This window comes from Ambystoma mexicanum, chromosome 1q (genome assembly GCF_040938575.1).
Source record: "Ambystoma mexicanum isolate Mex_15411 chromosome 1q, UKY_AmexF1_1, whole genome shotgun sequence".
Classification (NCBI taxonomy): domain Eukaryota; kingdom Metazoa; phylum Chordata; class Amphibia; order Caudata; family Ambystomatidae; genus Ambystoma; species Ambystoma mexicanum.
In genome coordinates, this window is record NC_090922.1 from 525,497,260 (window position 1) to 525,505,347 (window position 8,088).

An 8,088-nucleotide genomic window follows, 5' to 3' on the forward strand; every position below is an offset into this window, starting at 1 on the left:
CATGCGAGGAAGGCAGGGGAGAGGGGTCTCACAGCCCCACACACCATCCGTGCGAGGGAGGCAGGGGAGAGGGATCTCACACACCATCCATGCGAGGGAAGAAGCAGAGAGGGGTCTCACAGCCCCACACACCATCCATGCGAGGGAGGCAGGGAAGAGGGACTCACACACCAACCACGCAAGGGAGGCAGGGGAGAAGGGTATCACAGCCCCACACACCATCCTCCGAGGGAGGCAGGGTAGAGGGGTCTCACACACCATCCATGCGATGGAGGCAGGGGAGAGGGGTCTCACACACAATCCATGTGAGGGAGGCAAGGGAGAGGGGTCTCACACAGCATCCGTGCAAGGGAGGCAGGGGAGAGGGACTCACACATCATCCACGCGAGGGAGGCAGGGGAGAAGGGTCTCACAGCCCTACACACCATCCTCCGGGGGAGGCAGGGGAGAGAGGTCTCACACACCATCCATGCGATGGAGGCAGGGGAGAGGGGTCTCACACACAATCCACGCGAGGGAGGCAAGGGAGAGGGGTCTCACAGCATCTGTGCAAGGGAGGCAGGGGAGAGGGACTCACATCATACACGCGAGGGAGGCAGGGGAGAGGGATCTCACAGCCCCACACACCATCCTCCGGGGGAGGCAGGGGAGAGTTGTCTCACACACCATCCATGCGAGGGAGGCAGGGGAGAGGGGTCCCACACACCATCCATGCGAGGGAGGCAGGGGAGAGGGACTCACACACCATCCATGCGAGGGAGGCAGGGGAGAGGGGTCTCACAGCCCCACACACCATCCATGCGAGGGAGGCAGGGGAGAGGGACTCACACACCATCCACGCGAGGGAGGCAGGGGAGAGGGGTCTCACAGCCCCACGCACCATCCTCCGAGGGAGGCAGGGGAGAGGGGTCTCACACACTATCCATGAGTGGGAGGCAGGGGATAGGGGTCTCACAGCCCCACACACCATCCGTTCGAGGGAGGCAAGGGAGAGGGATCTCACACACCATCCATGCGAGGGAGGCAGGGGAGAGGGACTCACACACCATCCACGCGAGGGAGGCAGGGGAGAGGGGTCTCACAGCCCCACGCACCATCCTCCGAGGGAGGCAGGGGAGAGGGGTCTCACACACTATCCATGAGTGGGAGGCAGGGGAGAGGGGTCTCACAGCCCCACACACCATCCATGCGAGGGAGGCAGGGGAGAGGGACTCACACACCAACCAAGCAAGGGAGGCAAGGGAGAGGGGTATCACAACCCACACACCATCCTCCGAGGGAGCCAGGGAAGAGGGGTCTCACACACCATCCATGCGAGGGAGGCAGCGGAGAGGGGTCTCACACACCATCCATGCGAGGGAGGCAGGGGAGAGGGGTCTCACACACCATCCACGCGAGGGAGGCAAGGGAGAGGGGTCTCACACAGCATCCGTGCGAGGGAGGCAGGGGAGAGGGACTCACACATCATCCACGCAAGGGAGGTAGGGGAGAGGGGTCTCACAGCCGCACACACCATCCTCCGAGGGAGGCAGAGGAGAGGGGTCTCACACACCATCCATGCGAAGGAGGCAGGGGAGAGGGGTCCCACACACCATCCATGCAAGGGAGGCAGGGGAGAGGAGTCTCACACACCATCCACACGAGGGAGGTAAGGGAGAGGGGTCTCACACAGCATCCGTGCAAGGAAGGCAGGGGAGAGATATCTCACAGTCCCCCACACCATCCATGCGAGGGAGGCAGGGGAGAGGGGTCTCACACACCATCCACGCGAGGGAGGCAGGGGAGAGGGATCTCACAGCCCCCACACCATCCATTCGAGGGAGGTAGCAGAGAGGGGTCTTACAGCCCCCACACCATCCTGCGAGGGAGTCAGGGGAGAGGGGTCTCACAGCCCCCCACACCATCCATGCAAGGGAGGCAGGGGAGAGGGGTCTCACACACCATCCGTGCGAGGGAGGCAGTGGAGAGAGATCTCACAGCACCCCACACTATCCATGCGTTGGTGGTTGAGAGAGGGGTCTCACACACCATCCATGCGAGGGAGGCAAGGGAGAGGGGTCTCACAGCACCACACAACATCTGTGCGAGGGAGGCCGGGGAGAGGGATCTCACACACCATCCGTGAGAGGGAGGCAGGGTAGAGGGGTCTCACAGCCCCCACACCATCCATGTGAGGGAGGCAGGGGAGAGGGATCTCACAGTCCCCACACCATCCATGCGAGGGAGGTAGCAGAGAGGGGTCTTACAGCCCCCACACCATCCATGTGAGGGAGGCAGGGGAGAGACATCTCACAGCCCCCCACACCATCCATGCGAGGGAGGCAGGGGAGAGGGGTCCCACATGCCATATGAGCAAGGGAGGCAGGGGAGAGGGGTCTCACACACAATCCATGCGAGGGAGGCAGGGGAGAGGGGTCTCACACACCATCTGTGCGAGGGAGGTGTGGGAGGCAGGGAGAGGGGTCTCAGACACCATCAATGCGAGGGAGGCAGGGCAGAAGGGTCTCACACATCATCCGTGCGAGGGAGGCAAGGGAGAGGGGTCTCACAGCCCCCCACACCATCCGCGCGAGGGAGGCAGGGGAGAGGGGTCTCACACACCATCCGCGCGAGGGAGGCAGGGGAGAGGGGTCTCACATGCCATCCGTGCAAGGGAGGCAGGGGAGAGGGGTCTCACACACCATCCATGCGAGGGAGGCAGGGGAGAAGGGTCTCACACACCATCCAGGAGAGGGAGGAAGGGTAGAGGTGTCTCACACGCCATCCATGTGAGGGAGGCAGGGGAGAGGGGTCTCACACGCCATTCATGCGAGGGAGGCAGGGGCGAGGGGTCTCACACACCATCCATGTGAGGGAGGCAGACGAGAGGGATCTCACAGCCCCCCCACACCATCCATGCGAGGGAGGCAGGGAAGAAGGGTCTCACACGCCATCCAGGTGAGGGAGGCAGGAGAGAGGGGTCTTACGTGCCATCCATGCGAGGGAGGCAGGGGAGAGGGATCTCACACACCATCCGTGTGATCGAGGCGAGGGAGGCATGGGAAAGGGGTCTCACACACCATCCATGCGAGGGAGGCAGGGGAGAAGGGTCTCACACACCATGCGAGGGAGGCATCAGAGAGCGGTCTCACATGCCATCCATGAGAGGGAGGCATGGGAGAGGGGTCTCACACGCCATCCATGCAAGCAAGGCAGGGGAGAGGGTTCTCATATGCCAACTATGCAAGGGAGGCAGGGGGGAAGGGTCTCACAGCACCACACAACATCTATGCGAGGGAGGCCGGGGAGAGGGATCTCACACACCATCCGTGAGAGGGAGGCAGGGTAGAGGGGTCTCACAGCCCCCACACCATCCATGTGAGGGAGGCAGGGGAGAGGGATCTCACAGTCCCCACACCATCCATGCGAGGGAGGTAGCAGAGAGGGGTCTTACAGCCCCCACACCATCCATGTGAGGGAGGCAGGGGAGAGACATCTCACAGCCCCCCACACCATCCATGCGAGGGAGGCAGGGGAGAGGGGTCTCACACGCCATCCATGCGAGGGAGGCAAGGGAGAGGGGTCTCACAGCACCACACAACATCTATGCGAGGGAGGCCGGGGAGAGGGATCTCACACACCATCCGTGAGAGGGAGGCAGGGTAGAGGGGTCTCACAGCCCCCACACCATCCATGTGAGGGAGGCAGGGGAGAGGGATCTCACAGTCCCCACACCATCCATGCGAGGGAGGTAGCAGAGAGGGGTCTTACAGCCCCCACACCATCCATGTGAGGGAGGCAGGGGAGAGACATCTCACAGCCCCCCACACCATCCATGCGAGGGAGGCAGGGGAGAGGGGTCCCACATGCCATATGAGCAAGGGAGGCAGGGGAGAGGGGTCTCACACACAATCCATGCGAGGGAGGCAGGGGAGAGGGGTCTCACACACCATCTGTGCGAGGGAGGTGTGGGAGGCAGGGAGAGGGGTCTCAGACACCATCAATGCGAGGGAGGCAGGGCAGAAGGGTCTCACACATCATCCGTGCGAGGGAGGCAAGGGAGAGGGGTCTCACAGCCCCCCACACCATCCGCGCGAGGGAGGCAGGGGAGAGGGGTCTCACACACCATCCGCGCGAGGGAGGCAGGGGAGAGGGGTCTCACATGCCATCCGTGCAAGGGAGGCAGGGGAGAGGGGTCTCACACACCATCCATGCGAGGGAGGCAGGGGAGAAGGGTCTCACACACCATCCAGGAGAGGGAGGAAGGGTAGAGGTGTCTCACACGCCATCCATGTGAGGGAGGCAGGCGAGAGGGGTCTCACACGCCATTCATGCGAGGGAGGCAGGGGCGAGGGGTCTCACACACCATCCATGTGAGGGAGGCAGACGAGAGGGATCTCACAGCCCCCCCACACCATCCATGCGAGGGAGGCAGGGAAGAAGGGTCTCTCACGCCATCCAGGTGAGGGAGGCAGGAGAGAGGGGTCTTACGTGCCATCCATGCGAGGGAGGCAGGGGAGAGGGATCTCACACACCATCCGTGTGATCGAGGCGAGGGAGGCATGGGAAAGGGGTCTCACACACCATCCATGCGAGGGAGGCAGGGGAGAAGGGTCTCACACACCATGCGAGGGAGGCATCAGAGAGCGGTCTCACATGCCATCCATGAGAGGGAGGCATGGGAGAGGGGTCTCACACGCCATCCATGCAAGCAAGGCAGGGGAGAGGGTTCTCATATGCCAACTATGCAAGGGAGGCAGGGGGGAAGGGTCTCACACACCATCCATGCGAAGGAGCCAGGGGAGAGAGATCTCACAGCCCCCCACACCATCCATGTGAGGGAAGCAGGGGAGAGGGGTCTCACACGCCATCCATGCGAGGGAGGCAGGGGAGAGAGGTCTCAAACACCATCTGTACGCGGGAGGCAGGGGTGTGACGGAGGCAGGTGAGAGGGGTCTCACACACCATCCACACGAGGGAGGAGGAGGAGAGGGGTCTCACACACCATCCATGCAAGGGAGGCAGATGAGAGGGATCTCACACACCATCCATGCAAGGGAGACAGCAGAGAGGGGTTTCACACTTTCACACCCCCCCACACCATCCATGCGAGGGAGACAGGGGAGAGGGGTCTCACACGCCATCCATGCGAGGGAGGCAGGGGAGAAGGGTCTCACACACCATCCATGAGAGGGAGGCAGGGGAGAGTGGTCTCACATGCTATCCATGCGAGGGAGGCAGGTGAGAGGGGTATCACATGCTATCCATGCGAGGGAGGCAGGGGAGAAGGGTCTCACACACCATCCATGAGAGGGAGGCAGGGGAGAGTGGTCTCACATGCTATCCATGCGAGGGAGGCAGGTGAGAGGGGTATCACATGCTATCCATGCGAGGGAGGCAGGGGAGAGAGATCTCACAGCCCCCCTCAACATCCATGCAAGGGAGGCAGGGGAAAGTGGTCTTGCATGCCATCTGAACGAGGGAGGCAGGGGAGAGGGGTCTCACACGTCATCCATGCAAGGGAGGCAGGGGAGATGGGTCTCACACACCATCCGTGTGAGGGAGGCAGGGGAGAGGGGTCTCACACACCATCCATGCGAAGGAGGCAGGGGAGAAGGGTCTCACACACCATCCGTGCGAGGGAGGCAGGGTAGAGGGGTCTCACAGCCACACACGCCATCCATGTGAGGGAGGCAGGGGAGAGGGGTCTCACAGCCCCCAACACCAACTGCGTGAGGAAGGCAGGGGAGAGGGTCTCACAGCCCCCCACACCATCCGTGCGAGGCAGACAGGGGAGAGGGGTCTCACACACCATCCATGCGAGGAAGGCAGGGGAGAGGGGTCTCACAGCCCCACACACCATCCGTGTGAGGGAGTAAGGATAGAGGGGTCTCACACACCATCCATGCGATGGAGGCCGGCGAGAGCGGTCTCAAACGCCATCCATGCAAGAGAGAGGGGTCTCACTGCCCCCCAAACCATTTGGGCGAGGGAAGCAGGGGACAGGTGTCTCAAACACCAGCCATGCGAGGGAGACAGCAGAGAGGGGTCTCACAGCCCCCCACACCATCCACGCGAGGGAGGCAGGGGAGAGGGGTCTCACACACCATCTGTGCAAGGGAGGCAGGTGAGAGGGGTCTCACAGGCCCCCACGTCACCCACACGAGGGAGGGAGGGGAGAGGGGTCTCACACACCATCCGCGCAAGGGAAGCAGGGAAGAGGGGTCTCACACACCATCCATGCAAGGGAGGCAGTGGAGAGGGGTCTCACACACCATCCGTGCGAGGGAAGCGAGGGAGGCAGGGGAGAGTGGTCTCACACACCATCCGTGCGAGGGAGGCAGGGTAGAGGGGTCTCATAGCCACACACGCCATCTGTGTGAGGGAGGCAGGGGAGAGGGGTCTCACAGCCCCCCACACCATCCGCGTGAGGAAGGCATGGGAGAGGGGTCTCACAGCTCTCCATACCATCCGTGCGAGGCAGGCAGGGGAGAGGGGTCTCACACACCATCCGCGCGAGGAAGGCATGGGAGAGGGGTCTCACAGCTCTCCATACCATCCGTGCGAGGGAGTAAGGGGAGAGGGGTCTCACATGCCACCCATGCGAGGGAGGCAGGGGAGAGGGGTCTCAAACGCCATCCATGTAAGGGAGGCAGAGGAGAGGGGTCTCACAGCCCCCCACACCATCTGCACTAGGGAGGCAGGGGAGAGGGGTCTCACACGCCATCCATGTGAGGGAGAGGGGTCTCACTGCCCCCCAAACCATCTGTGCGAGTGAGGCAGGGGAGATGGGTCCCCCACACCATCCATGCGAGGGAGGCAGGGGAGAGGGATCTCACAGCGCCCGACACCACCCACGGAGGGAGGCAGGGGAGAGGGGTCTCACAGCCCCCCACACCATCCATGCGAGGGAGGCAGCAGAGAGGGGTCTCACAGCCCCCCACACCATCCACGCGAGGGAGGCAGGGGTCAGGGGTCCCACCCGCCATCCATGCGAGGGAGGCAGGGAAGAGGGATCTCACAGCCCCCCACACCATCCACGCGAGGGAGGCAGGGGTCAGGGGTCCCACCCGCCATCCATGCGAGGGAGGCAGGGAAGAGGGATCTCACAGCCCCCCACACCACCCACGCGAGGGAGGCAGGGGAGAGGGGTCTCACAGCCCCCCACACCATCCATGTGATGGAGGCAGTGGAGAGGGAGTCACACACCATCCACGCGAGGGAGGCAGGGGAGAGGAGTCTCACAGCCCCACACACCATCCTCCGAGGGAGGCAGGGGAGTGGGGTCTCACACACCATCCATGCGAGGGAGGCAGGGGAGAGTGGTCTCACAGCCCCACACACCATCCGTGCGAGGGAGGCAGGGGAGAGGGATCTCACACACCATCCACGCGAGGGAGGCAGCAGAGAGGGGTCTCACAGCCCCACACACCATCCATGCGAGGGAGGCAGGGGAGAGGGACTCACACACCAACCACGCGAGGGAGGCAGGGGAGAGGGGTATCACAGCCCACACACCATCCTGCGAGGGAGGCAGGGGAGAGTGGTCTCACAGCCCCACACACCATCCGTGCGAGGGAGGCAGGGGAGAGGGATCTCACACACCATACATGCGAGGGAGGCAGCAGAGAGGGGTCTCACAGCCCCACACACCATCCATGCGAGGGAGGCAGGGGAGAGGGACTCACACACCAACCACGCGAGGGAGGCAGGGGAGAGGGGTATCACAGCCCACACACCATCCTGCGAGGGAGGCAGGGAAGAGGAGTCACACACCATCCATGCGAGGGAGTAAGGATAGAGGGGTCACACACGCCATCCATGCGATGGAGACCGGCGAGAGCGGTCTCAAACGCCATCCATGTAAGGGAGGCAGGGGAGAGGGGTCTCACACGCCATCCATGCGAGGGAGGCAGCAGACAGGGGTCTCACAGCCCCCCGCAGCATCCACACGAGGGAGGCAGGGGCGAGGGGTCTCACTCGCCATCCATGCGAGTGAGGCAGGGAAGAGGGATCTCAAAGCCCCTCAGACCACCCACACGAGGGAGGCAGGGGAGAGGGGTCTCACATCCCCCCACACTATCCATGCGAAGGAGGCAGGGGAGAGGG